Raw genomic sequence first — 26710 nt, forward strand, 5'->3', positions numbered from 1 at the left:
AGAAAAGGATTCTGGGTTATTTACCAAGGTCGTAGTTGAAATGGCTAACTGTGGCATCCAGACAAGTAAAACTAAGAGGGCAATAATGGATTGGGAGAAAGGATCTAGTTAGAGAGAAGGAAGGGAAAGAGGTAAAACAATAGGAAGTTTGTCACAGATGAGAGTGGATTTGGAAGATTTTTGAGAGTGAGTAGTTGAATGGGAATGTGAACCAAGCAGAGCCAGAGTTTCCTTATCTGATGATTGGCAGGAAGGATTCAACTAGATTATTTCTGAGGTACTGTTACCTCTGAGATAGCAATTTTTAGTGATAATTACCCTTAAGATTGAGTTTCTTTTCCTCTAGATTATTTTGTTATTAATTTTTCTCACTATAAAAGTAATCCTTTGTAGTTTGATTACATGACACTGAATAAGTAAATTAATTTAGGTGCTGTTGTCATTTTTATTGTATTAGCTTGATCTGTCTATGAACCGTTAATGTTTCTCCCTATATTTTTGTTTGTAAAGATTTCATTTGTAGTTGTTTTCATATATTTTCTGTGTGTGTCTTGGCAGGTAGGCTTCCAAATATTTTATAGTTTTTTCTAGTTCTTTTAAATGGAACTTCTTTTTCTATTTTTCCCACTGCATTTCATTGGTAACATACAGAACTATTTGATAGATGTGGATTTATTTAATATCCTACAACTTTGCATACAGTAGGCCTAGGTACTTCATGATGCTCTTGACTTGTCCGTTTCAGATAAGAGTGAAGTTTTAACTTCTGTTCACCATTTCCACTCTTCATTGCTTGTATACTTTTCTTCTCACATACCCCAGTTATGAGAAATAAGAAGTTTTTATCCCTTTCTTCCTCCTTTCCACACTTGAACTGTCCTTTTACCCTCCTTTTTCTTAAAACAGAAGGAAGACATTAAAGTACTTAAGGGAAACTTGAATGATCAGTTATTCCTCTCCAGTTGCTCAAATTAATTTACCTTTCTAGATTTCTCTAGAGACTCTTATGCTTACATTTCAGTGCCTGCTTAGCTTTCTTGTCTTTTCATCATAAATACTTGAAATTTCTTATTCCAGTTTAGATCCACTTTTGACCTTGTGGGATTAAAATCTTCTTTGCCCGAAAAGTTATTTTTGTTGTAATGGTACTTTTTGTAATATTGTATTACAAAAATCTACTTTATAGTTCAAGTTGCTAGGTTTTTGTTGATGGCTAACAATGTGGCTTATTAATAGTTCTTGCTATTTGAATCACTTTTCTTGTAGCTTCTCTCTAGACTCATCATACTTTTCCATCTCATTTTCACCTCATCCTTGAAATGTCTTTTTCTTGCACCTTCTCTGATTGTTAACTTCCTGCTCAGAAGACCATTTGGGGAATCCTAGGCTATCTGTGTTCACTTGTCTACTGACCCTGCTGTTGACTTTCTAGACTTTGTCACCTCTGCCCCAGCAGCTCCTCTCCTCATCCCATTCAGCAACCTTTTCTATGTTATCTCCTGTCTCGACAGGACATGTGTTTTTGTTCTCAGTGTTTTCTCTCCCTTTCCTCAGAAGTTGTTTTCTGGATGTGTTCAGGAGATCCTTTTTATTTTGCCTTCTGTTTCCCATATATTTGGACTATTTTAATTTATGATTTCTTGAAATATGCTATTCAAGCTTTAGAGATCCCTAGATTTGGACACTTCTTTGATTTATGTATCTCCATCTTTAGTTCCCAATTTGGTGCTTTATACTATAATCAGTCTGCTCTCCACTGCCTTTTTGGATGAGTTGGTTGACCCTGATTAATTTCATTCTGATTCCCATCTTCTGGCATTCTCCTAGTTCTCTCCTAGATCTTTGAGGTTTAAAGTTCTGAATCTTCAGTTGCCTCTTTAGTGCCTCAGAATGGAATGCTATGCACCACAGATGTCTGGTCACCTTTGATGTCCTGATCTGAGTGTCAAGACATGTTACTAGTTTGGCATTATGCTTGTCATTAGTCAGTTTTCACATCTCCCACCCTGGGGCATTTTGATCATCCTGGGGCCTTCCCTGGGAAGTCATATGCACATGGTGCCTCTGTACAAATGTACTTGAAGCGTACATGTCCCTTCTTGAATTTTGTTGATACATACTTTGATAGTCTGTCCCCTTTCTTATTGCCCATGGGTTTTGGAGTGACTTTTTCTGCAGATTTGGGATGGGAGAAGTCATGTATTTTGATTTTTGGGATCATTCTTCAGTCTGGTACAAGTTGCTTAGTTTTGCTGGAGAAAGAATATGGGAGCTAAACCAGGGCCAACTCATTTCAGGTAGTGATCTAAACAGTGGGTAGGATGAGCTTTGCAATTATTGTAAGATAGATTTGGATAGAGGAAATACATAAAACTGAGATCAGCTCTGAAGTGTTGTAACAGTCCAGGGATTTCCTGACACCAGGTGAATGAAGGAAGATACATTCTAGTGAACTGAGAAGATTTGGTAGCCTGATAGAAAAGATAAAAGAGGTTTACAGGAATGTAATCAGCTAAAGACATTTTATTTAACCCTACCTCTCCATTATTGCTAGCTTTCTTGAACTTCTCAACATGCTTTAGGCATACAGGGAGGTAAATTATACTTTTATGATAGTATTATTTCCTTTTGGCAAGTAAGGATCTATCAAGTAAGGAAGTAATTTGGTTATTTAGACCTTTTCTGTTCTCACTGATACTGTCTCAGTATAGCAGGTCCGCTTTACCTCCAAACTTAACTATTGTTATAGTCTCCTGATTTTCCCATCTATAAAATCTTTCTTTGAATTCATCCTCCCAACTTCTGTGTACTCATGCTTTTGCTGACTTAACTTCAAAAAACCCAGGAGTTCAGCCCATCTGAGCAGTTCTCTGCCCTAGTAGTGCTACTATGCCTTTTTACTTCTCTTCCTTTTCTAGAGCTATTCCCCCACACCAGGAAAGCCTTCCTTCTGTTTCTTCACTAATTAAATTTCAGCCTATTTGTAAAGTGTATCTGAAACTTGTTTCAGCAAATAGTCCGTGATTTCTTTAATTTTCACCTGCTTGATAGGATGTTACTTATATATCTTTCATAGCATTTTGTTTTATAACTTTCTATTGCATTTAGATAATATTAAGTATTATAATTCTGATTTTTAAAGTAACTTTTAGCAATTTAAATATATATGTATATATTTTTTACTTTGCCTAAGTTTTCCAATTTCCTTTCCCTAACCTATCTCACAGAGAGTCATTCCATATAGAAAAGATCTAGAATATGAAAGGAAATAATGAAATAAAGGTAAGAATGAAGAGTGAATAGCACTTTTAGACATCAAACCATGTGGAGTATCCCAACATTCTTATTTATAAAACATCAGTCATCAAAACCATTTGGTTAAATATAGAGAAATAGATCAGTGGAACAGACTAGTGAAGGGAGAATCAGAAATAATGGAGCCAAGTAACTCAGGATTTGATAAATCTGAAAGTATAAATTGCTTAAGAAAGAACTCATTATTTGATAAGAACTTGCTGGGAAAATTGCAAAACAGTCTGTCAGAAATTAGTCCTGCTATGCCATTTTAGACCATATTCCATATTTCTTTTTTTTTTTTTTATTTAACTTTTAACATTTATTTTCACAAAGTTTTGGGTTACAAATTTTCTCCCCTTTTATCCCCCCCCCCCAAACCCAAGCATTCTAATTGCCCCTGTGACCAATCTGCTCTCTCTTCTATCCTCCCTCTCTGCCCTTGTCTCCGTCTTCTCTTTTGTCTTGTAGGGCCAGATAGCTTTCTTTACCCCTTAACCTGTATTTCTTATTTCCTAGTGGTAAGAACATTACAGTTGATCCTAACACTTTGAGTTCCAACTTCTTTAGCTCCCTCCCCCTCCACTCCTTCCCTTTGGAGGACAAGCAATTCAATATAGGCCAAATCTGTGTAGTTTTGCAAATGATTTCCATACTAGTTGTGTTGTATAGGACTAACTATATTTCCCTCCATCCTATCCTGTCCCCCATTACTTCTATTCTCTTATGATCCTTTCCCTCCCCATGAGTGTTGACCTCGGATTGCATTCTCCTCCCCATGCCCTCCCCTCTATCCTCCCCCCCACCCTGCTTGTGCCCCTGTCCCCCACTCTCCTGTATTGTAAGATAGATTTTCCTATCAAAATGAGTGTGCATTTTGTTCTTTCCTTTAGTGGAATGTGATGAGAGTAGACCTCATGATTTTCTCTCGCCTCCCCTCTTTATCCCTCCACTAATAAGTCTTTGCTTGCCTCTTTTATGAGAGATAATTTGCCCCATTCAGTTTCTCCCTTTCTCCTCCCAATATTTCTCTCTCACTGCTTGATTTCATTTTTTTTTTTAAGATATGATCCCATCCTCTTCAATTTACTCTGTGCACTCTGTCTCTATGTATGTGTGCGTGTGTGCATGTGTGTGTGTGTGTACTCCCACCCAGTACCCAGATACTGAAATGTTTCAAGAGTTACAAATATTGTCTTTCCATGTAGGAATGTAAACAGTTCAACTTTAGTAAGTCCCTTATGACTTCTCTTTGCTGTTCACCTTTTCATGGTTCTCTTCATTCTTGTGTTTGAAAGTCAAATTTTCTTTTCAGCTCTGGTCTTTTCATCAAGAAAACCTGAAAATCCTCCATTTCATTGAAAGACCATTTTTTCTCCTGAAGTATTATACTCAGTTTTGCTGGGTAAATGATTCTTGGTTTTGGTCCTAGTTCCTTTGACTTCTGGAATATCCTATTCCATTCCCTTCGATCCCTTAATGTAGAGGGAGCTAGATCTTGTGTTATCCTGATTGTATTTCCACAATACTTGAATTGTTTCTTTCTAGCTGCTTGCAATATTTTCTCTTTCACCTGGGAATTCTGTAATTTGGCCACAATGCTCCTAGGAGTTTCTCTTTTTGGATCTCTTTCATGTGCTGTTCTGTGGATTCCTTGAATATTTATTTTGCCCTCTGGTTCTAGAATCTCAGGGCAGTTTTCCTTGATAATTTCATGGAAGATGATGTCTAGGCTCTTCTTTTGATCATGGTTTTCAGGTAGTCCCAGAATTTTTACATTGTCTCTCCTGATTCTATTTTCCAGGTCAGTTGTTTTTCCAATAAGATATTTCACATTATCTTCCATTTTTCGAATCTGCACACTATGTTCTGTGATATCTGTCTTTCTCATAAAGTCCTTAGCGTCCATCTGTGCCATTCTAGTTTTGAAAGAACTATTTTCTTCAGTGAGCTTTTGAATCTCCTTTTCCATTTGGCTAATTCTGCTTTTGAAAGCATTCTTCTCCTCATTGGCTTTTTGAACCTCTTTTGCTAATTGAGTTAGACTAGTTTTCAAGGTGTTAATTTCTTCAACATTTTTTTGGTTCTCCTTTAACAGGGAGCTGATCTGCTTTTCATGCTTCTCTTTCATCCTTCTCATTTCTCTTCCCAGTTTTTCCTCCACCTCTCTAACTTGATTTTCAAAATCCTTTTTGAGCTCTTCCAGGGCCTGAGCCCATTGGGTGGGCTGGGACACAGAATCCTTGATTTCTGTGTCTTTGTCTGATGGTAAGCATTGTTCTTCCTCATCAGAAAGGAAGGGAGGAAATGTCTGTTCTCCAAGAAAGTAGCCATCAATAGTTTTATTTCTTTTCCCTTTTCTGGGCATTCTCCCCAGCCAGTGACTTGACCTCTGAATATTCTCCTCACACCCACCTCGCCTCCTGGTCCTCCCAGCCAGCGTTTGGGGACTGGGATTCAAATGCTGCTTCCCGCCTTAGGGCTTTTGGTGGGGGCAGGGCTGCTATTCAGTGTGAGAATTAAGTTCAGATGGTCAGGTTGGGGCAGGGCCGCCTCTCAGGCTCAGTTCCCTCAGGGGGTTTATGTACAGACCTTCCACAATGGATCCAGGCTCCCGTCCACTTGGGGAGCCCCTGTCTGCAACCGCCTCTCAGCTTCTATCTCCTGGGGGGGCCCGAGCCATGGGGGCACCCCACTCCCCTCTCGACCCGCCAAAGAGACTCTCTCACCGACCCCCGTAGCCCGCTCTTTTCCTCACGGTGTTGCGGCCGCTGCAGGGCTGCCCTCTGCTCCCAGTCCCGGCGCCCAGTCCGCAGCGCGAAGGACCCCCCGCGAGAGGTTTGCAGGTCTCTCCGGAACAGAAATCTCCCTGGCTCCAATATTCCGTGGCCTCTGGGTGCAGAATTCACCGTGAGTTGATCCCCTCTAGCCGTTCTGTGGGTTGTGGGTTCAGAGCTATGTGTATGTGCGTCTTTCTACCCCGCCATCTTGGCTCTGCCCCCCCATATTCCATATTTCTCAAGAGAAGGGTTTGGATTCCAAGATATATAGATGACTAATAGGTATTTATGGGATCAAAAGCCATACCTTGATAAACAATCAAAGGATATCAACAAGTAATTTTGTTAACAACCATATGAAATAATGCTCCACATCACTAAAATAAGAGAAACACAAATCATACTAACCCTGAGAAGACACCTCACACTCAGAAAATTGGTAAGGATGAAAAAAATGGGAATAGTCAATATTCGAGGGATTGTAGGAAGATAAGGCCCCTAGTACTTTGTTGGTGGAGTTGTGGATTGGTTGGTTGTTGTCCTTCATCTTCGAAGAGGACCAAAATGACATCACCATTGTAAAGTGAAATTTTAGTGTGTCTGACTGTGGCTGATCAAACCCATAGGAGCTCAGAATGCTTTTCCACAAGTTGGGCACAGATAGTCCATTTGAATATTTGGGGTGGATATCCCAAATTTACGCATCCTGCGTTTACTTTGTGCTGTCTCAATTCTGCTTTGCTCAAAGAGCACAGCACCTTTTTTTATGTGGGCACACCATGCCTTTCTGAAGCCACACTGACTCTCAGGTAAATACCCATCTTCCAGGTGAAGGATTAGCCTATTAAGGAGGACTCTAGCAAGAATTTTGCCAGCAATGAGTAAGAGAGACATCCTCCTGTGATTGTCTGCCAAGCCCTTTTCAGGGCTCTTTCCTCCTTTGGTGTCCACCTGTTCCACCTAAGGGGTGTAGGGTGTGTTCAGGGAGTCCCAGTACCTTTGGCTTGATGGCTGTGGATTAGTACAACTATTCTGGAAAATATTTTTGGAATTAGGCAAATAATGTGACTAAAATATCCATACCCTTTCACTCAGAGATTCCACTATTAGGCATATACCCCACAGAAGTCATTCAAAAAAAATGAACACACCCCATATGCAACAAAATATTTATGGTAGCACTGTTTTTGGTAGTAAAGAACAGGAAACAAAGTACATGCCAGTTGAATGAGGAATGGCTAAACAAATTGAAGTGCTTATGTATAATAGAATATTACTGTGTGCTGTAAGAAATGACTAATATAATTATCACAGAGAATCATGGAGAGACTTGTAACAAATAAATATAGTCAGCTAAAAAGGAATCTCCCATCCTGGATGACAGTATTGTCCTGACAGAGGGGCTTGGTAGCAAAATGAAACTATGAGCTATGCTATTCAGGGTTACCCAAGATGGAGAAGTCATTTGAAGAGTTTTGAAAATAGGTAAAAGAAATAGCAGACCATTCTAGCATCTTTGCCAAGAAAACCTCATGGACAGTACCAAAATGAAGAAAGATATGACACTGGAGCATGAGCCTCTGTAGCGGCAAGCACCCTGACTACACATCCAGGATGGCCTGCTAGCACAGGTTCTTAGATCTGCTTTTTTCTAAAAGGAAGGCAACTTTTGAGGGGTTAACAATCTTCTTTAATCACATATACCAACAGAGAAAATATAAGCAGAGGAAATAAAGACTAACAGATAGGGCTTCTGTCTGATCTTAAGCAATACATATATCACAGATCAGCAGAGAGATCCAACTGTCTGATCATTACATGCATACATAGTTAACAGAGAGAGATGCACCAATATCTGGATTTTCAAAGTGGGGAGTGGAAAGGAGCTTCTTAACAGAGTCTTATCTGGCACAGGAACCTTCTTCCAAAGAGTAAACCCCAAAGCAAAACCTCACCTTAGGGTATATATACATTTTTAAGAGCTGGAGGGTAACCCTCATGACCCAGTGCCTCATTAATTAACAAAAGGTGTGGGTCTTCCAACAAAACAAGCTTCCTCAATCAAGTGGAAGCTTAATGGACTTCACCTGAGGCCTATTAATGAGCAGGGGAAGATCTTTAACTTTCATTACAGCCCTTCAGGTCAGAGGTGTCCAGCATGCTACTGGGGAAGAGCCAAGGACAACCACAAGTAGCTCTAGCACTGATAAAACAGCTGAGCCAAAGCCAAAAGGAAGCTTAGCCCGAAAAAGTCCAGTGCTATGAAGATCAGTGGTATATAGGAACTTGCAATATAAGATCTATGAACCAAAGTAAACTGAATGTGGTCAAACAAGAGATGGAAAGTCTCTTGGATGGAATATTGGCATCTTGGGTGTTAGTGAACTTAAATGGATGGGAATGGTTGAATTTAATTCAGGGGATCATTACATGTACTATTGTGGGCAAGAAACCCTTAGATGAAGTGGAGTAGCCTTCATAGTAAAGAAGTGAGAAAAACAATATTGGGGTAGAATCTTAAAAATGACAGAATGATATCTGTTTGAATCTAAGAGAAACCATTTGGCATCACAGGAACACAAGTTCAGTGCTCTTACTACTAATGCCAAAGAGGCCAAAGTTGCTCAGTTCTATGTAGGTGTACAATATCTTTTAGAAATGCCATAAAAAGATGTCATGTTTTACATAGGGGTTTGAAATGCTAGAGTAGGAAATCAAAAGATAATTGAAATAATATGCAAGTTTGGCCTTGGAGTACAAAATATGGCAGGGCAGAGATTATCAGTTTGTCAAGATAACTCCTTGGTCATAGCAAGCACTCTTTTGCAATAACCCAAAAGGTAGCTGAACACATGGACATTGTCAAGTGTTCAGTATCAACATCAGATTGATTATATACTTTGCAGCCAAAAGTGGAAGAACTGTATACAGTTATTTAAAACAAGATCTGCAGCTGGCTGGCTCTGATCATGAACTTCTTATTGCAAAATTTAGGCATAAATTGAAGAAAGTAGGGAATATCATTAGATCTGATAGATAAACTATGGATGGAGGTTCAGAATATTATACAGGAGGCAGTAACAAAAAAATCCCAAAGAAAAAGAACAAGAAAGCAAAATGCCCGTCTGGTGAGGCTTTGCAAATTATTGAAAGAGGAAGGAGGGGAAGGATATACCCAACTGAGCGCAGAATTCCAGAGAGTAGTAAGGAGAGATAAGGTTTGTTTTTTTTTTTTTGTGAGACAATCAGAGTTAAGTGGCTTGCCAAGGGTCACACAGCTATTAAGTGTCTGAGATCGGATTTGAACTCAGGTCCTCCTGACTCCATGGCTGGTGCTCCATCCATTGTGCCACCTAACTGCCCCAAACACTTCATAGACCTAAGGAGTTTTCTTGAATGATCAGTGCAAAGTAATAGAAGAAAACAATGGAATGGAAAGGACAAAGGAGCTCTTCAAGAAAATTAGAGTTTCAGAGGAATATTTCATGCAAAACTTTGTTCTCCAGATACTCTCTGTTAAGTAGAGGACTTTATATCTAGTATTTCTTAGATTTCTCATAATCTTTCCCTGGTAAGTAGAAAATTGAGTGTTCAGGAAGGGTGAGAAGAGAATAATAACAATAACTGGTATTTATGTAGCCCTTTTAAGATTTGCGAAACAATTTCCATACATGATCTTCTAATTCAACAATATAAGTTAAATAGAATTTAATGGAAATCTTCACCTTTCTACTTACTAGGGACAAAGAGAAATCTAAGGAATACTAGATACAAAATCTTCTACTTAATAGAGTATTTGGAGAACAAATTAAGTAACAATCTTTAGCTGGTTTAGATCCTCCGACTTAAGTGATCTTGACCTAGATCTTCAGTGATTTATGATACCACAACCACTAATTATACTAATTGTGCTGGTCAACTACAGCGTGTTTCTTTCAGTAGCGTGTTTCTTTCAGTAGCTTCCTTCTTTTGTATGAGAAGTTGATTTTACAGTGACTATAAACAGAAATGTCAAAAGTTAACCACAAATAATACTTTTTCTTTTTGCTGTAAACTGTTTAAGATTCCTCTCATGTTATTCTCTGCTATCCAGATGACATTTTGTAGCACTATTTCAGTTCCTAGAAGTGTAGGGGTTGTTGAATTGTTACTCACTGGCAATACCACATGCTTGTACAGTTTGGCTAATGACTCACAGCAATTCCTTTTGGGTACTTGTTTTAGTTGACACAGCCATTCCTGATGTCACTGTGTGTCTGAAACAAGAATCAGAATTGATTGTATTCTATTTCCAAATGAAAATGATATGTTCAGTGATAATCAAAAGAATAAATAACTTCAGTTGTGTTCTCAACTAATTTGTGGAGGTAAGGTAGAAGGTGTGGGGGCGGGGAAGATGGTGGTAATGTTAATAGCATTTCTTAAAATGAAAATGAAGCACACTATTCACTTGTTTATAAAATACATTTTTATCAATATCCTTTATTTCTACATTGACACAATTTTTGTTAGTATTTCTTTTCTCTTCACATATCCAACCTATGTAACAAATAGTATTTTTTAAAGAAAGAGAAAAAGAAAGGAAAAGATAATAAAATAAAACTGATCAGTTCTTTGAAAATGTCGTCAGCTGTATTCAGTGTTCCACACCCATGGACCTCCTCTCTCTGCAAAGGAGTTGGGTGGAAAGGTGTTCTCATAACTTTTCTTTTGGACATGCTTGTTCTGTTATTCTGCAGTATTCACCTTTGATCGTTTTGTGGAGGTGGTTTTTTTCTCTTTGCATTATTGTCGTGGTGTATTTTGTTTTTTTGGCTCTGTTTACTTTACTCTCCCATCAGTTCAAACAAGTCTTTCCATGCTTCTCTGTATTCATCATGTTTGTCATTTCTTAAGGAATCGTAATATTCCATTACATGAATGTGCTATGATTTGTTTAGCTGTTCCCAAACCGGTGGACATCTGTTTTGTCTCCAGTCCTTTACTACATCAAACAATGATGCTATAAATGCTTTTGCATATAAAGGGACTTTGTTCATATGAATTATCTCCTTGAGGTATATGCCTAGTAGTGGAATCTCTAGATGCAAGGGTATGTATATTTTGCTTACTTTATTTGCATAATTCCAAATTGCTTTCCAGAATGCTTATATTAATCCACAGCAACACCAGCAGTGCACTGCTTACTTACCCTTCCAACATTGACTTGTCTCATATTTTTCCAAAGTCTGAAGTGTAAGGTAAAACTTTGCATTTCTTATCGTGTTAGTGACTTGGAACATTATTTATATGATTATTAATAATTTTTTAATGATTTTAAATAATTGGTAATTTTTCTTTTGAGAATTGTTTATTCCCATCTTTTGACTACCTTTTCTCTACTTATGAGGGAGCAAACCTAGTGTCCTAGAAGACCCAAGGAATAACCAAATATCCAGTTTAACACAATACATCAAACTCAGCCCAGCAGAACCAGTCTTCTTCCAGATCCTAAAAGAATGAGGTTTGCAACTAATTTATGATGCATAGAGAAACTCTAGGATGTAAATATGGCAGGGAGGTTTTTCATTTTGAGTGCCTGTTCTTGGGATGGAAGGTGTTTTGGCTTATGCATAGCTACCCTAGTCTATGATGACAGTGTTGCTGTTCTTTTGCTTCCTCACTCCAGGCTTGGATGTCTGTTGACCTTTTGTAGAATTTGTGTAGTCTATGCAAAATGAATAAATCTAGTCTTTTGTTTTATGTAGGAAAATATACCCAAAACAGATTCCAATGGTGTATACCTGCTAGATTATTCTCTTAACTCTTATATGGCACAGTATTTGTACTGTAGCCAGTGCTTTCCAGTCTTAATCCCACTAATCAGTATTCTTAAACTTGGATGTTATTCTCCTCCCAGTTTCATACCAAATTGTAACTATTATTCATTGGCTGTCTGCCTAGTTACAAGATACAGAGTCCTTAGGGTCAAGGGAAAAATGTTAAGGGGTTGCTTCCATATTTCCTCCTGATCATATGAGTTCTTTCAGAAAATTTAAGATGGGCCTCTACCTAGGTTATATTTGGGCTTTTATCTACTGTCACTAAGTAGTATACCCCTTAAATCTAAAGAGAATCACTCCAATCTCTTCTTCATAGCTGGGAGTCACCAGTTTCTCCCAGAATGATGATCTCTTGGGTTGCTAGACTAGAGTTACTCTCAATTTATTAGTTGTACTTAGCTGAGGTTGCTGAAAATAAGAAGCTCCACAGTCTGACTCCGCTAGCTCTAAAGTGACAGCATGATTCAGCCAGGCTGGCTTTGAGTCTCTGCTTCCTGAAGTATATGCCAGCCAAGAGGAAATTGACCCAACACTGAGCCAGTGGTTTCTGTATACCAAGAAGGACCACTTTAAAAAGCATTGGCATTGTACTAATAAACTTAGCTAAGAATTTTATTGTCTTTTGTCTTGGGGGTAGGGGTTGGACAAACCTGTAATTTCCTTGTCGTAGAGTACTCTCAGTGAGACAGCCTTCTATTAGTACATTATCAGCATATCTTTTGTTGTCTGGCCACTGAGAAATTAAATGACTTAAGATCATATAGGCAGAAGTTGTTCGACGTAGGCCTTGAACCCCAGGCTTTCTCACTTCACAGCAGACTCCAATGAAGCCATCTCCAGGCCTGACCTATGTCTTGCCACTAGACTCTGATGACTCTGGAGGAGAGAGTAAGGCTGATGACTTTGCATAGCTGTGCCTCACTTAAATCCAATTCACTTGCAAGTCAGGTTTTTTCACCTTCTTAATGTCATTGGTCTTCTTCAAGAATGAAGGACAAACAGTGACCTGTGAGTAGTAGCTGCCACCCCTGGGGACCCAACTGACCAGTTCCAATTGGACAATGCTGATATTTCCTTCCTTCCTTCCTTCCTTCCTTCCTTCCTTCCTTCCTTCCTTCCTTCCTTCCTTCCTTCCTTCCTTCCTTCCTTCCTCCTCTCCTATGTCTTAGGGTTTGGGAGCAACATTTCTCCTTCCCCCATTTATTTATTCTATAATTTTTTTTTTTCAGAAAAAATAGGACAATTAACTCTTGTTTCATGTAATTTTCATTCATGATTTCTTGAAATATAGCTCTGGTAAACCAGGCTTTGATAAAGCCCATTGGGATTCAAATGGAGCCACTTGATTGTGCCTTTAAACTCAAGTCACTTTGGTTCTCAGTGATTGGCCAATAATAGGCCCCAGCCTCAGCCTTATTGGGTTTTGATGGCTGAACACTGAATGGGTTTTGCCACAGAAAAACTGAAATCTGAGAAAGACCCTAACTTAAAAAGGCCAAGTTCTCCCACTGCATCCAGGCCATCTCAAGTCATGACTAACTTGTGTCTTGCCCCTGAAATCAGATGACTCTGGAGAAGAGAATGATGCTAATGACCTGGTGCAACTCTGCCTCACTTAAATCCAGTTCACTTTTTAGTCAAGACATTGCCCTTCTGATGTCATTGGTCCTCTTTGAGAATGATGGACAAACAACAGAGTCCAGCCACACTACCTTTTTCCTAAGGATTTTTCCCAAGTAACTCTATCACCTGAAAACAAGTTTAAATCATCTCTTCTTAGCCTGTGTTTGAAGGACTTTCTATAACTACATTTTTCCTGATCTGTAAATTTATCAAGTAGTCTTCTTATGGTGGTTAGGCTTAAGAAAGAATCTGCTGAGATTTTGTAATCTTTTAAAATTAATTGTCAGATTTCAGTAGTCAGAGGAACACAATGCATAATTCAAGTAGTTAACAAATTTTCCAGCCTCATCAATGTTCCATTTTGCTATAGTTCTATGAAGGATTACTTTTTCTTCTCAGTGAAACAGAATCAAAGACTGATATGTCATCTTTAACAGTTCATATCTACAACTCTAACAAAATCTTGGAAGTTGTTGTCTACAGACCTTTAGATCACTGCCCTACATTCCTTGATGGGTGCAATACCTAACTCATGATTTTGCTCTCCTTCTCAACTCCTGTCTTCATTCTTGGGGACTTGAACATAGATACTGACTCTCCCTAAAGCACCTTAACCACTCAGTTTCTTAACCTATTTACTTTCTATGACCTATTCCTCTGCTCCACCTCAACTACACACAAAGAAGGTCACACTCTTAATCTTGCCATCACCCATAAATGTACCACGTCCCCATTCAAGAGTTCTGAAATTGCCTCGAGGGACTGGAGATCACAGTGTGAACAGAGTAGGGTTTTGTAAGGGACAGAAGAAGAAGAGATAGAAAGCCAATAGATTATGGTTAGATGATGGGATTTCTGATTTTGTTTGAGTTGTACATATGAATTGCATGAACCTCATGGAAGCAGATGTTATGGAGAGATGCAAAGAATATAGAAGTGGTAATGGAGAGCAATGAGTATTCTAACTCCTCTACCTGGACCAGTGACCTTAAGGAAATGAGTGAAGCGTCAGTTCATGTTAGACAGGGTGGCCAGATAGGCTGTGTCATTGGAGGGATACAGGTTTCACTGATATCTAGAATATGGAAGGAGTAGGAGAGGAAAAGTTAAAGGATGAAAGGAAGCTTGATGCCTATGGAATACATTCCAGAGGGCATAGTGTTGGTTGGAACTTTGGGGATCAGAATAAGGAACTGCATAGTAGAGGATGAGGAATAGGGTTTGGATGATGACCTGCAGGACTTCAAAGTCACTGGAAAGTATAGGGTATGACCAGATGTGAGCATGTTTGTCATTGAATGTAGAGGGCTCCTCTTCTTCCCAGAAGAGGCTGCAGACAAGTGCAGCATGAGAGGGAAGGCACAGAGTCACCTTGGAAGCCCCATTTCACTACTGGCTTTTCTCTGAAGGCTGGTGATTAGGCAGGAGGGAGGGGTAGCTTGTGATGGAAGTTGAACATGCACAGTAGCAGGTGGAAGTCCTACTTCCCACTGACTTTCCTCTTCCCTCAAGGGACAGGTACAACTGGAGGTAGAAGATCTGAGGTCAAATGGAGGTCAAGTGCTCCTCTTTGCACTGGAGATTTTCTGTCATAGTTGGGAGATCAGACTGGCTACAGGAGGTAGCTGGCACAGATGGTAATTGCTCTATCAGCCTATAGCAGTCTTTCATTGGGACATGGAGCAGGAAGAGCTGGAAGACCAGTGATCAGAGAAAGGTCCCATTCCTCTTTTCATCTAAGACTGGAGATGAGACCTGCACATCAGAAAGTGAAAGTCCTCTGTCTGTCCTGCGGTCATGACTTTCCAAATGAGAAAATCAGGCTGTGGCTAAGCCCTTTTGTTGAAAAACTGTTTCATTATGTTTAAGAGAACTGATACTAGATCTGCAAGTTAGGCTATAGTAGTTTCCACCCAAGAAAGCTGTTGATGTGTCTAGCCTTATTTAGCCCAGATTCTGACCCTTGGAACTTTAGTGGATTCTACTAGAAATCTTGTATTTCAAAATTATTTTGTCTATTAAAAGTATTTCAGAGTAGGTAGAGTAGTGGGGAGACATTCAGTTTAGGCAGTTTCTTTTTCCAGAAATAATGAAGGTTTTATCCCTTTACCATTAGTTTACCAGAAAACTCCCTTTTGCCTACTGGAATGAGTTTGCCCTTTGCATGTCCTGTTAACTTAAAGTTTGTCATCTGAGAGAAGTTTACCATAATATATTTCAGGATCCCAGTTAACCTTGTTGCATTGGAGCTGTCAAGCAGGAAAATGAAAAGCCTAGTCCCCTTTTTTAAAAAAATACAGATAAGAGAACAGAAGGAAGACCAGAAAGAAGTACAGACAAAGCAGAGCAGCTTTGAAAATTTCAGGTTGACTTGTTATACTCTTTAAAAGAAAAGTAAACTGTACCTAATATTGAAAAATTGGCAGTCATATACGATCCCTCTTTTCTGTTCAGTGTCCATTTACATATATATACATGTGTGTATGTATGAATGTATGTAATAGTTCACTACATGGGAGCTAAGAAGTCACCGAGTAAGACTACAGAGGGAGAAAAGAAGAGAGCTCAGGACAAAGTTAGGGCATATGTACATTTAGTGTGCTTTGCATGATAAACCAGCAAAGGAGACAGAGAAGGAGCACTCACATAGAAGGTGAAAGTCATGCAAGTCCAGATAAGAGAGTATCAAGGAGTGATAGTGATCAACAATGTCAAATTCAGTACCAGACGTCATGAGGGGTTTGGAGTTTCATAGAAGATCATATTTGTAAATAAATAAATGGACATTGTTGACTTGGAGAGATCACTTTCAGTTTAGTGATTAGTGATAAATTTGGAAGCCATATTACAAAGGGTTGAGGAGGGAGAAGAGAACAATTTGATGTAGCAGTAGGGTCCAGAAGGGTGTGCATTGAAAAAAGACTATCAAATTTGGGGGTTTAGACATTATAGTTATCTGATTTAGACCCAATCAATCTAACTTAGACTGTGTCATAGTGGCTAGTAATGGGTTTGGAATTAGACCTGGTGTCCACTTTTGCCTCTGACATTACAGACAAGTTACTAAGCCTATAGTTTGGTCATCTATAAAAAAGGGGCAGTCAGTAATACTTATAGTTCCTACCTTATACTGTTGTTTGGTGAGTCTCAAATTGAGATAATGCATGCAAAGTATTTTATAAGCTTTTCATCACAGTAAAAAAAAGTTACTCATTAATATCATTCATTTTATTCTGATTTTTTTCAATGTAGTTTAGATAGAAATGATTCAGGGCCAAGTCAGTATTCTGGTATTATTTTATATTTAACATTTTTCTGGACTGTTGCGGTGTTGGATAAAATAACTACTTTTCATGATTGAATAAAAGTATTGATATATACATTCATCTCTTCTTGGCTCACTGAAAGACTGTCATAATTCCAGTGGTAGACTAGATGACAGGCATGTAACATACATACTTTGTGCTCCTCCAACATAATTTTTATTTTTTTATGCCAGGTATTTGTTTAAAGGGCAGCTGGGTATTGCAGTGGGTAGGGTGCTGGACTTGCAGTTAGGAAGACTCATCTTCTAGAATTAAAAAGCTGGTCTCAGACATTTAATAGCTCTGCAGTCACTTAACCCTGTTTGCCTCAGTTTCCTCATTTGTAAAATGATCTGGAAAAGGAAATGGCAAACCGCTGTAGTATGTTTGCAAAGAAAACCCAGAATGGACTCGCAGAGAGTCCAAAACAACTAAACAGCAAAAATTTGTCGAAAACTTTGCTCTATGTGACTTGGAAATTAAATATTTACTGTAGTGTCAGCTGTTAAAATCTTTATTCTTAAATTTTTATAAATGAATGTTTTATCTGGGTTGTTCAGGAAGTGTCTGAGGTCAAATTTGAATTTAGATCTTCCTGACTCCAGACCCAGTGCTCCATCCACTGCACTATCTAGCTGCCTATATCTGGGTAACTTAGGATAGTAGTTCTGCCTTTTAATAGGAGTCAGATTTCAATTTTCTGGTTGAATTCTCAATACTGTTTTGAGATCTTTATTATCCAGTTATATAGAATTTGCAATATATCATCTATTTATCTAAACTATAAATTATATACCCAAGTATAACTATATTACTATGAATCACTAGAGAAATAGGTAGAGTTACATGATGATACAAATTGTGAAAGATATCAGCTTCTGACATTTTCTAACAGCCAGATAATGTTTTGCTGCAAATTCAGTGTGGGCTAAATTTTTGTGTACTTCAGTAATATGTAACATAATTTCTAGTGCTTCCTTAAGTAATTTTCATTTTTCACAATCTGGACTTCTTAAGAAGTAAAAAAATCCTTCTATAATTTCTAGGGCTAATGACTTTCATAAATTGCCATCACAAATCTATTTCTATTAACAAAACAAAAATAAACCTATATGACTCAGTCATTTGTTCAATGCTTTTTTGCTAAAGAAGTATCTTGTAAGTATTCTAAGTTAATTGAATTTATGTGGGTGGCACCCATGGAGCACCTTTTGATTCCCTTCTTGATCTTAGCTATTTTATTGGTTCCATCAAGTCTTAAATTACTTAAAGCTATCCAGTGGTTTAGACCTATTGTCAACCTTTACTTTTCTTTGTGAATGAAATTTCTTTATCTGAATAGTGTTTTTTGTAAACTTTATTGTTTATTTTGTACCCTGAGAATATCTATCAGTCATCTTCCTGTGTATGAGTAAATGTTCTTTCTTCCATTGCTGACTTTGAGTGATAGGCTCTTTGTTTTGCTGGTGTTGTTCAAGTTTTGGTTTGCACAACACCTTCTGTTTTTTTTACTGTGCCTGAAATATATATTATGACTGATATGGTACAGGTGTCAGTTGCTCTAAATGTGTTTTTTCCATTAAGTTTTGTCTTTAGGATGCCAGTTGCCCTTTTAACAAACTTTCTCTTCGATAGCCTTATGCTATGTGTTTCTTGCTGGGACAAGATCAAGATATTTGTAAATTATCACTTTTATTCATTGATTTACTTTGACCTCTGCATTCATTCTGAAAATAGTCAGTCTCTATTCTTCCTTGGTACCCCATAAAAAACTATCCAATTTAGTGATATGTTGATATTGTTGGAGAAAGTTTTCACAAGATAAACTAGATATTTAATATGGTTTTCATTGGATAAGTTGATGTCATCTATGATTAATACATGAATAATTAAAATATTTTAGGTGAGTTCCTCTAGACTTGAAAGCCATACTTAAGTTCTGTTTTAGTCATTATAATAGGTTTGAAGTATATCTATATTAAACTTCAGATTTTTTCCTGGAAGAGGGTACATTTTGTATCAGTTTTCAATAATTGTTTTGATTGAGTATTTTAAAATGAAAATAGTTTTCTATATGTGTATCAAATACTTGGCAATTCTCATAGCATGCTTGAGTCTGTTTGGTATATTTGTATTGTATGACTATAAACCATGACTGCTAATCTGGGTAATATGCTTTATGATAATTAATAAGGGCAGCATAAATGCTATAACCCCTTTTGGTGTTTTGTTCACTATTTATTCAGTTGATATTGAGTTACTTTTTACCTCTCCCTAATATCTCTTATCACTCCAGACTTTTTGGCACACTTCTTTGTCTCATTCAAAATATTGTTATCTTGCAAGTGTTGTGCAAGTTGTGTATGCCTTGTATAAAGCAAATAAACACAATTGGTCTAAATTTAGACAGGTCTGGTATTCTCATTTTTTGCTGATAAATGACATCTCCTATCAAGAAATGCATCAGAAAATGCAGGTATCATTTTTTGCTATTAATTCATGTACATTCATGAAGCATTTGGAACAAAAATGTGGCTCTTACCTGTCCCCAATGCTTTCCATTTTTATAGAGAAGCTAGATTTTAAGTCACCTCCTTGATGTAACATTTCTGTTATTGTTACATTAGCAGTAGATAAGGTTCCTGTTTCATGTTTGATCCAACTTGTATTTTTGTTGTGTTAGACTTCTTTCATATAGATGACCAGAAATTTTCCACATCTTCAGGGGTTCTCTCTATCCTCTAATGCCTTTGCTTTACAATCTGCTAATATAGTTTTTAATTGTTTATTATTGGGAGGGGGTAGAGTGTTACTACATTGACTACTTGTATCCTTTTAAGCTTTTGGCTTTTCAGTTGTTGATGAAGTATATCAAGAATTTCTGATATACTTTTGTTTTTTCAGATTCCATTCTTCATGTTTCTTTTTTGTTGTCTTTAGCTAAATGAAATGATGTTTAAATTTTTTATTGTGTATACAAGCTAGATGCTGATGTAATCTTCCAACATCCTTAATAGTTTTCTCAAGCCATTCCTGGCATTTTAACTTTTGATGCCTCTCTCTAACAGTATTACAAAAATGACTCTACCATTTCTCCTGTGGTCTCTGAAGAATAGTTTTCTTCATTTGTAAAAGGATGCATTGGATTAATGATCTCAAAGACTCCTTCTAGATTTTATACCATGTGCTTCTGCTATGATTCTGTAGTTGTCCCCAGTAGTTTATTCCAGTTGATAATTCTGTATGGAAATTCTCACACCTGTCCTTGGTGTTCATTCTGGAGTTGGGTTTTTTTTTTTAATTTATTAATTTAATTTATTTTCATTGTTCTAAAATCAGTACCATATAACTTAGATTTTTTTCGCCTCCCTCCCCGCTACCTCCCTTTTCCCTCCCTGAGACGGCATACAATTTTATATAGGTTCTACACATACATTCCTATTAAATAAATTTTCACCATAGTCATGCTGTATAGAAGAATTAAAATGAATGGGAGAAATCATATAACAAACCAAAACGTAATACAGAAGAAAATGACCTGCTACATTCTGCTATTGAATTCCATAATTCTTTCTCTGGATGTGGAAGGCATTTTGCCTTAAATGACCATTGGGAATTTTTTTAAGTCCTTGCATTGCAATGAAGTTCCAAATCTACCAGAAAAAACTCACACACTGTGGTCATTGCTCTGTACAAAGTTCTCCTGGTTCTACTCCTTTTGCTCATCATTAGATTATATAAGTCTCTCCAGGGCTCTCTGAAGTCTTCCTGTTCATCATTTCTTATAGCACAATAGTATTCCATTACATTCATATACTATAATTTATTCAGCCATTTCCTAATTGATGAGCATCCTCTTGAGTTTCAGTTCTTGGCCACCACAAAGAGTGCTTCTATAAATATTTTTGTACGTCGGCCCTTTCCCATTTTTATGATCTCTTGGGTATTAGTTCTAGAAGTGATATTGCTGGGTCAAAGGGTATGCATATTTTTGTAGCCCTTTGGGCATAGTTCCAAATTGCTCTCCAGAATGGTTGGATCAGCTCACAGCTTCACCAGCAATGAATTAGTATTCTAACTCTCCCACATCCTCTCCAGCATTTATCATCTTCCTATTCTGTCATGTTTGCCAATCTGATAGGAGTGATGTGGTACCTCAGAGTTGTTTTGATTTGCATCTCTCTAATCAATAGTGATTTAGAGCATTTTTTCATATGACTATAGATATCTTTAATTTCTTCCTCTGGAAACTGCCTGTTCTATCCTTTGACCATGTATCAATTGGGGAATGACTTGTATTTTTGTACATTTGATTCAGTTCTTTATATAGTCTAGAAATGAGGCCTTTATCACAGACACTAGCTGCAAAAATCCTTTCCCAGTTTTTTGCATCCCTCCGAATCTTGGTTGCATTAGGTTTGGTTGTGCAAAAACTTTTCAGTTTAATGTAATCAAAATTATGCATCTTGCACTTCATAGTGCTCTCTATCTCTTTTTTAGTCAAAAATTCTTCCCTTCCCTATAAATCTGATACACTATTCCCTTGCTCCACCAATTTGTCCGTAGTATCAATCTTTATACCTAGATCATGTACCCATTTGGATTTTATTCTTGGGTATGGTGTCAGGCGTTGGTCTATGTCTAGTTTCTGCCACACTGTTATTCAGTTTTCCCAGCAATTTTTGTCAAACAGTGAGTTCTTATCCCAGAAACTGGGGTCCTTGGGTTTGTCAAACAGTAGATTTCTATATTCGTTGCCTACTGTGTCTTGAGTACCTAGCCTGTTCCACTTGTCTATCCTTCTGTTTCTTAGCCACTAAGTGGTTTTGATAATTGCTGCTTTATAATACAATTTGAGATCTGGTAGCACTAGGCCATCTTCCCTGGCATTTCTTTTCATTAGTCCGCTTGATATTCTGGACCTCTTGTTCTTACAGATGAATTTTGATATTATATTTTCCGGCTCTAGAAAATAATTATCTGATAGTTTGATTAGTATGGCACTTAATAAGTAAATTAATTTAGGTAGAATTGTCATTTTTATTATATTGACTCGGTCTACCCACGAGCAACTGATGTTTTTCCACTTACTTAGATCTGACTTTATTTGTGCAAAAAAGTGTCTTGTAATTCTGTTCATGTAGTCCTTGGGTTTGTTTTGGCAGGTAAACTCCCAAATATTTTATAGTGTCTACCTTAGCTTTAAATAGAATTTCTCTTTCTATCTCTTGCAATTTGGGTTTTGTTAGTAATATACAGAAATGCAGAAGATTTGTGTGGGTTTATTTTGTAACCTGCATCTTTGCCAAAGTTGTTTATTTCAAGTAGTTTTTTACTTGAATCTCTGGGATTCTCTGAGTATATCATCATATCATCTGCAAAGAGTGATAACTTAGTTTCTTCTTTGCCTATTCTAATTTCTTCAGTTTCTTTATCTTCTCTAATTGCTGCAGCTAACATTTCTAGTACCATATTGAATAACAGTGGTGATAATTGACATCCTTGTTTCACCCCTGATCTTATTGAAAATGCACCCAGCTTATCTCCGTTGCATGTAATGCTTGCTGAAGGTTTTAGGTAGATACTGCTTATTATTTTATGGAAAGTTCTCTTTATTCCTATACTTTCCAGCATTTTTAATAGGAATGTGTGTTGTATTTTGTCACACATTTTTTCTGCATCTATTGAGATAATCATGTGGTTTCTGTTAGTTTTGTTTTTGCTATGATCAGTAATACTAATAGTTTTCCTAATATTGACTAAGCCCTGCATTCCTGGTATGAATCCTACCTGATCATATTATATTATTCTTGGGATAAGTTGCTGTATTCTTTTTGCTAAAATCTTATTTAAAATTTTTGCATCTATATTCATTAGAGAAATTGGCCAATAATTTTCTTTCTCTGTTTTGGCTTTTCCTGGTTTAGGTATCTAAACAATTTTTGTATCATAAAAAGAATTTGGGAGGACTCTTTCTTCCCCAATTTTCCCAAATAGTCCATATAATATTGGAATTAACTGTTCTTTAAATGTTTGATAGAATTCGCTTGTAAATCCATCTGGCCCTGGAGATTTTTTCCTGGGGAATTCATTGATGACTTGTTCAATTTCTTTTTCTGAGATGAGTTTGTTTAAGTATTCAACTTCCTCTTCTGTTAATCTGAGCAATTTATATTTTTTAAAAATATTCATCTGTCTCATTTAGATTGTCGAATTTATGTGCTTAAAGTTGGGCAAAGTAATTTCTAATTATTGTTTTAATTTCCTCCTCATTGGAGGTGAGTTCTTCCCTTTCATTTTTGGGTTTTCTTCTTACTTTTTTTAAATCAGATTGACCAAAGGTTTATCAATTTTATTAATTTTTTCACAAAACCAACTGTTAGTTATATTATTCAATTATATATATTCAATAGTTTTCTGAATTTCAGTTTTATTGATCTCTCCTTTGGTTTTCAGTATTTCTAATTTGGCATTTACTTGGGGATTTTCAATTTGTTCTTTTTCTAGCTTTTTCAGCTGCATGCCCAAGTCATTGATCTCCTCTTTCTCTAATTTATTCATGTACACATTCAAAGATATAAAACTGCCCCTCTAAGAACTGCTTTTGCAGTATCCCATAAGATTTGGTAGGTTGTCTCATTATTGTCATTCTCTTGAATGAAGTTGTTGATTATTTCTATGATTTGTTGTTTAAGCCACTCCTCCTTTAGGATTAGATTATTTAGTTTCCAATTTGGTGTATCTTTCCATGACCTTTTATTAAGTATAATTTTTATCTGAGAAGGATGCATTCACTATCTCTGTCTTTCTGCACTGGATTGTGAACATGGTCAGTTTTTGTATGTGTGCCATGTGTGCCACTGCTGAGAAAAATGTATATTCCTTTCTATCCTCATTCAATATTCTCCAGACATCTATCATATCTATCATATCCAGAGTTTAATTTACCTCCTTAACTTCTTTCTTGTTAATTTTAAGGTTAGATTTATCAAGTTGAGAGAGGGGAAGGTTGAAGTCCCCCACTAGTATAGTTTTGCTGTCTGTTTCTTCCTGCAACTCCCCCAACTTTTCCTCTAAGAATTTGGATGCTGTACCACCTGGAGCATACATGTTTAGTAATGCTTCATTGTCTGTAGTACCTTTTAGCAGGATATAGTTTCCTCATCTCTTTTGATTACAACTATTTCTGCTTTTGCTTTGTCTGAGATTAGGATTGCCACCCCTGCTTTTCTTACATCAACTAAAGCACAATATATTCTTCTCCAAACTTTTACCTTTACCCTGTGCGTATCCCCTTGTTTCAAATGTGTTTCTTATAAACAGCATATTGTTGGATTATGTTTTGTAATCCATTCTGCTATCCGCCTCTGTTTTATGGGAGAGTTCATCCCATTCACATTCACAATTAGATTACAATCTGTGTCTTTCCCTCCATCCTCTTCCACACCGTTTGTGCTTTTAGTTCTCCTGTCTCTCTTCCCCTCCTCAATAGTTTTCACTTTCGACCACCATCTCCCGCAGTCTTCCCTTCCTTCTTTCAGCTCCCCTCCCTTTTACTTCCCATTACCTTTACTACTTCTTCCCTGCCTTTTAGCTTCTCCTCCCCTTTCTCTTCCCCCTTCCCTTCCTACTGCCTATAGAACTAGTTAGATTTATATACTGAATGAAGTTTATTGTTCCCTCTTTGAACCAGATCAGATGAGAGTACCTCTCAAACAATGCTCATCTCCCTCCCATCTTTCCCTCTACTATAATATAATTTTGTACTTCCTGTGATGTAATTTATCATTTTCTGCATCCCCCTTTTCACATCTCCTGTTACAATGCCTTCTCATGCTTGAATCACATTTTTATTATCACATCATTTACTTTATATCTATGTATATCCCTTTTATACTTTATAATAGATGTAAAATTCTCAAGATTAACAAGTATTGGGGGCAGAGCCAAGATGACAGAGTGAGAGCAACGACTCACCTAAGCTCTTGGACAAAGTCCTTCAGATACCTCTGAAAGGAGAATCTGACTAAATTTTGGAGGTGCGGAATCCAGTGGGAGACAGACTGTGACGGATTCGGAGCCCAGGTTAGACTGGAAGGTCCACGGGAAGGATGTGTTCCGCGGGGGTGAGCCCCCAGCGCACAGCGCAGCTTGGTCAGTGCAGCAGAGCTGAAGGGACCCGAGAAACCTGAGAGTGGAGGGCGGAACCAGCGGAGCGGCACCGAGGGCGGGAGACAAGCCGAACTGAGTCAGTGAGAGCCGCTGAGCGCCAGATATCAGCGCAGCAGCTCCTGAGACCTTCAGCCCGAAGATTAAACTTTGGTAAGTCACCTACTTGAACTTCTGGGAGCCAGGATGGTGGAGTGATGAGTAAATGCTCTCTCTTCCCCTCTTGATGACCGTGAAAGAACCATAAAATATTTCTCCAGAAAAATCCTGGATCAGCGGGAACAGCAGAAGGGGGCAAATAGTCTCATAACACCTGAGGCTAGGAAAATAGCTAAGGGGGATTCCTCCTACTGTGGTGGAGGCAAACCGGAAGGATAGAGGACTCAGGGCAAAGAAAACTCGCACTAGGACCCAGGCAAGCCTCAGCGCCAGGAGAGGAGCCAGGAGGGGTGGGAACACTCATTAGCATCTAGGTGTGCCTCAGCCCTCCAGGGGAAATGGGAAGACAATAGGGCAGCTGGGATCACCATCCCCTGAGCTTGCCTTCACCTCAGTTCAGCTGAGAAGATCTCCTGTGACCAGACCACTCCTCCCATACACTTAACAAGCTAACCCCAGGGTTGATCAGGGAAACAAAAAACAAAAACTTGCTTTTAGCTTTTTTCACAGATCAGCTCAACATAAAATTCTGTAGCTTCTGACTGAAAGAACCAGAAGATACAACACTTAGTCAACATCATGAACAAGAAAAGGCAGATGAAGGGTGAAAAAACCATAGAATCTTTCTATGGGGATAAGAACCAAAACACAAACACCAAAGAGGTCAGAGCTGAGACTGCACTTCCATCTCAAATTTCAGAAGGGACTATGAACTTCTCACAAGCACAAGCAGCTCTCCTGGAACAGCTGAAGAAGGAAATAGAAGAAAAACTGGCCAATGATTTTAAAATTATAAAAAAAGAATTCACTGATGAGAACATCTCTTTGAAAAGGAAAATTGAACAAATGGAAAAGGAAGTTCAAAAATTAACTGGAGAAAATAATTCCCTAAAAGGAAGAGTTGATCAAACGGAAAAGGAAACCCAAAACCTAATTGGGAAAATTGGTCAAATGGAAAAGGAAGCACGAAACCTAACTGGGAAAATTGGTTGAATGGAAAAAGAAGTACAAAAATTAACTGGAGAAAATAGCTTCTTAAAGGGAAAAATTGGTCAGATGGAAAAGGAGATGCAAAAGTTAACTGAAGAAAACAATTTGATAAAGATTAGAATTGGGCAAGTAGAAACTAATGACTCAATGAGACAGCAGGAATCAGTCAAACAAAATCTAAAGAATGAAAAGATAGAAGAAAATGTAAAATATTTAATTGGAAAAACAACTGACCTGGAAAATAGATCCAGGAGAGAAAATTTAAGAATTATTGGCCTGCCAGAAACCCATGATGAAGAAAAGAGTCTGGACAATATCTTCCAGGAAATCATCAAGGAAAGCTGCCCAGAAGTGCTAGATTCAGAGGGCAAAATACTCATCAAAAGAATCCACCGTTCCCCTCCCGAAAGGCCAAACTCAAAACCCCAAGAAATATCGTTGCCAAATTCCAGAGCTATCAAGTGAAGGAGAAAATACTACAAGCAGCCAGAAAGAAACAATTCAAATATCAAGGAGATACAGTCAGGATTACACAAGACCTTGCAGCTTCTACATTAAAAGATCGAAA

At 37.7% G+C, this 26710-nt stretch overlaps 1 protein-coding gene across 9 annotated transcripts in view; it reads left to right on the forward strand.

Moving 5' to 3' along the window:
• Positions 1-26710, forward strand: part of PIK3CB (phosphatidylinositol-4,5-bisphosphate 3-kinase catalytic subunit beta) — a 186125-nt gene that overhangs the window by 72563 nt on the left and 86852 nt on the right. Inside the window, exon 1 of one of the 9 annotated variants that reach the window (XM_072613532.1) lies at positions 24732-25146. The exons of the other annotated variants lie outside the window; for them this stretch is intronic. The gene's annotated coding sequence lies outside the window, so the exon portion shown is untranslated. Of the gene's footprint in view, positions 1-24731; positions 25147-26710 lie in introns of those variants that run through there. 9 annotated transcript variants of the gene reach the window in all.

Source organism: Notamacropus eugenii, chromosome 5 (genome assembly GCF_028372415.1).
Source record: "Notamacropus eugenii isolate mMacEug1 chromosome 5, mMacEug1.pri_v2, whole genome shotgun sequence".
NCBI classification, from domain to species: Eukaryota; Metazoa; Chordata; class Mammalia; order Diprotodontia; family Macropodidae; genus Notamacropus; species Notamacropus eugenii.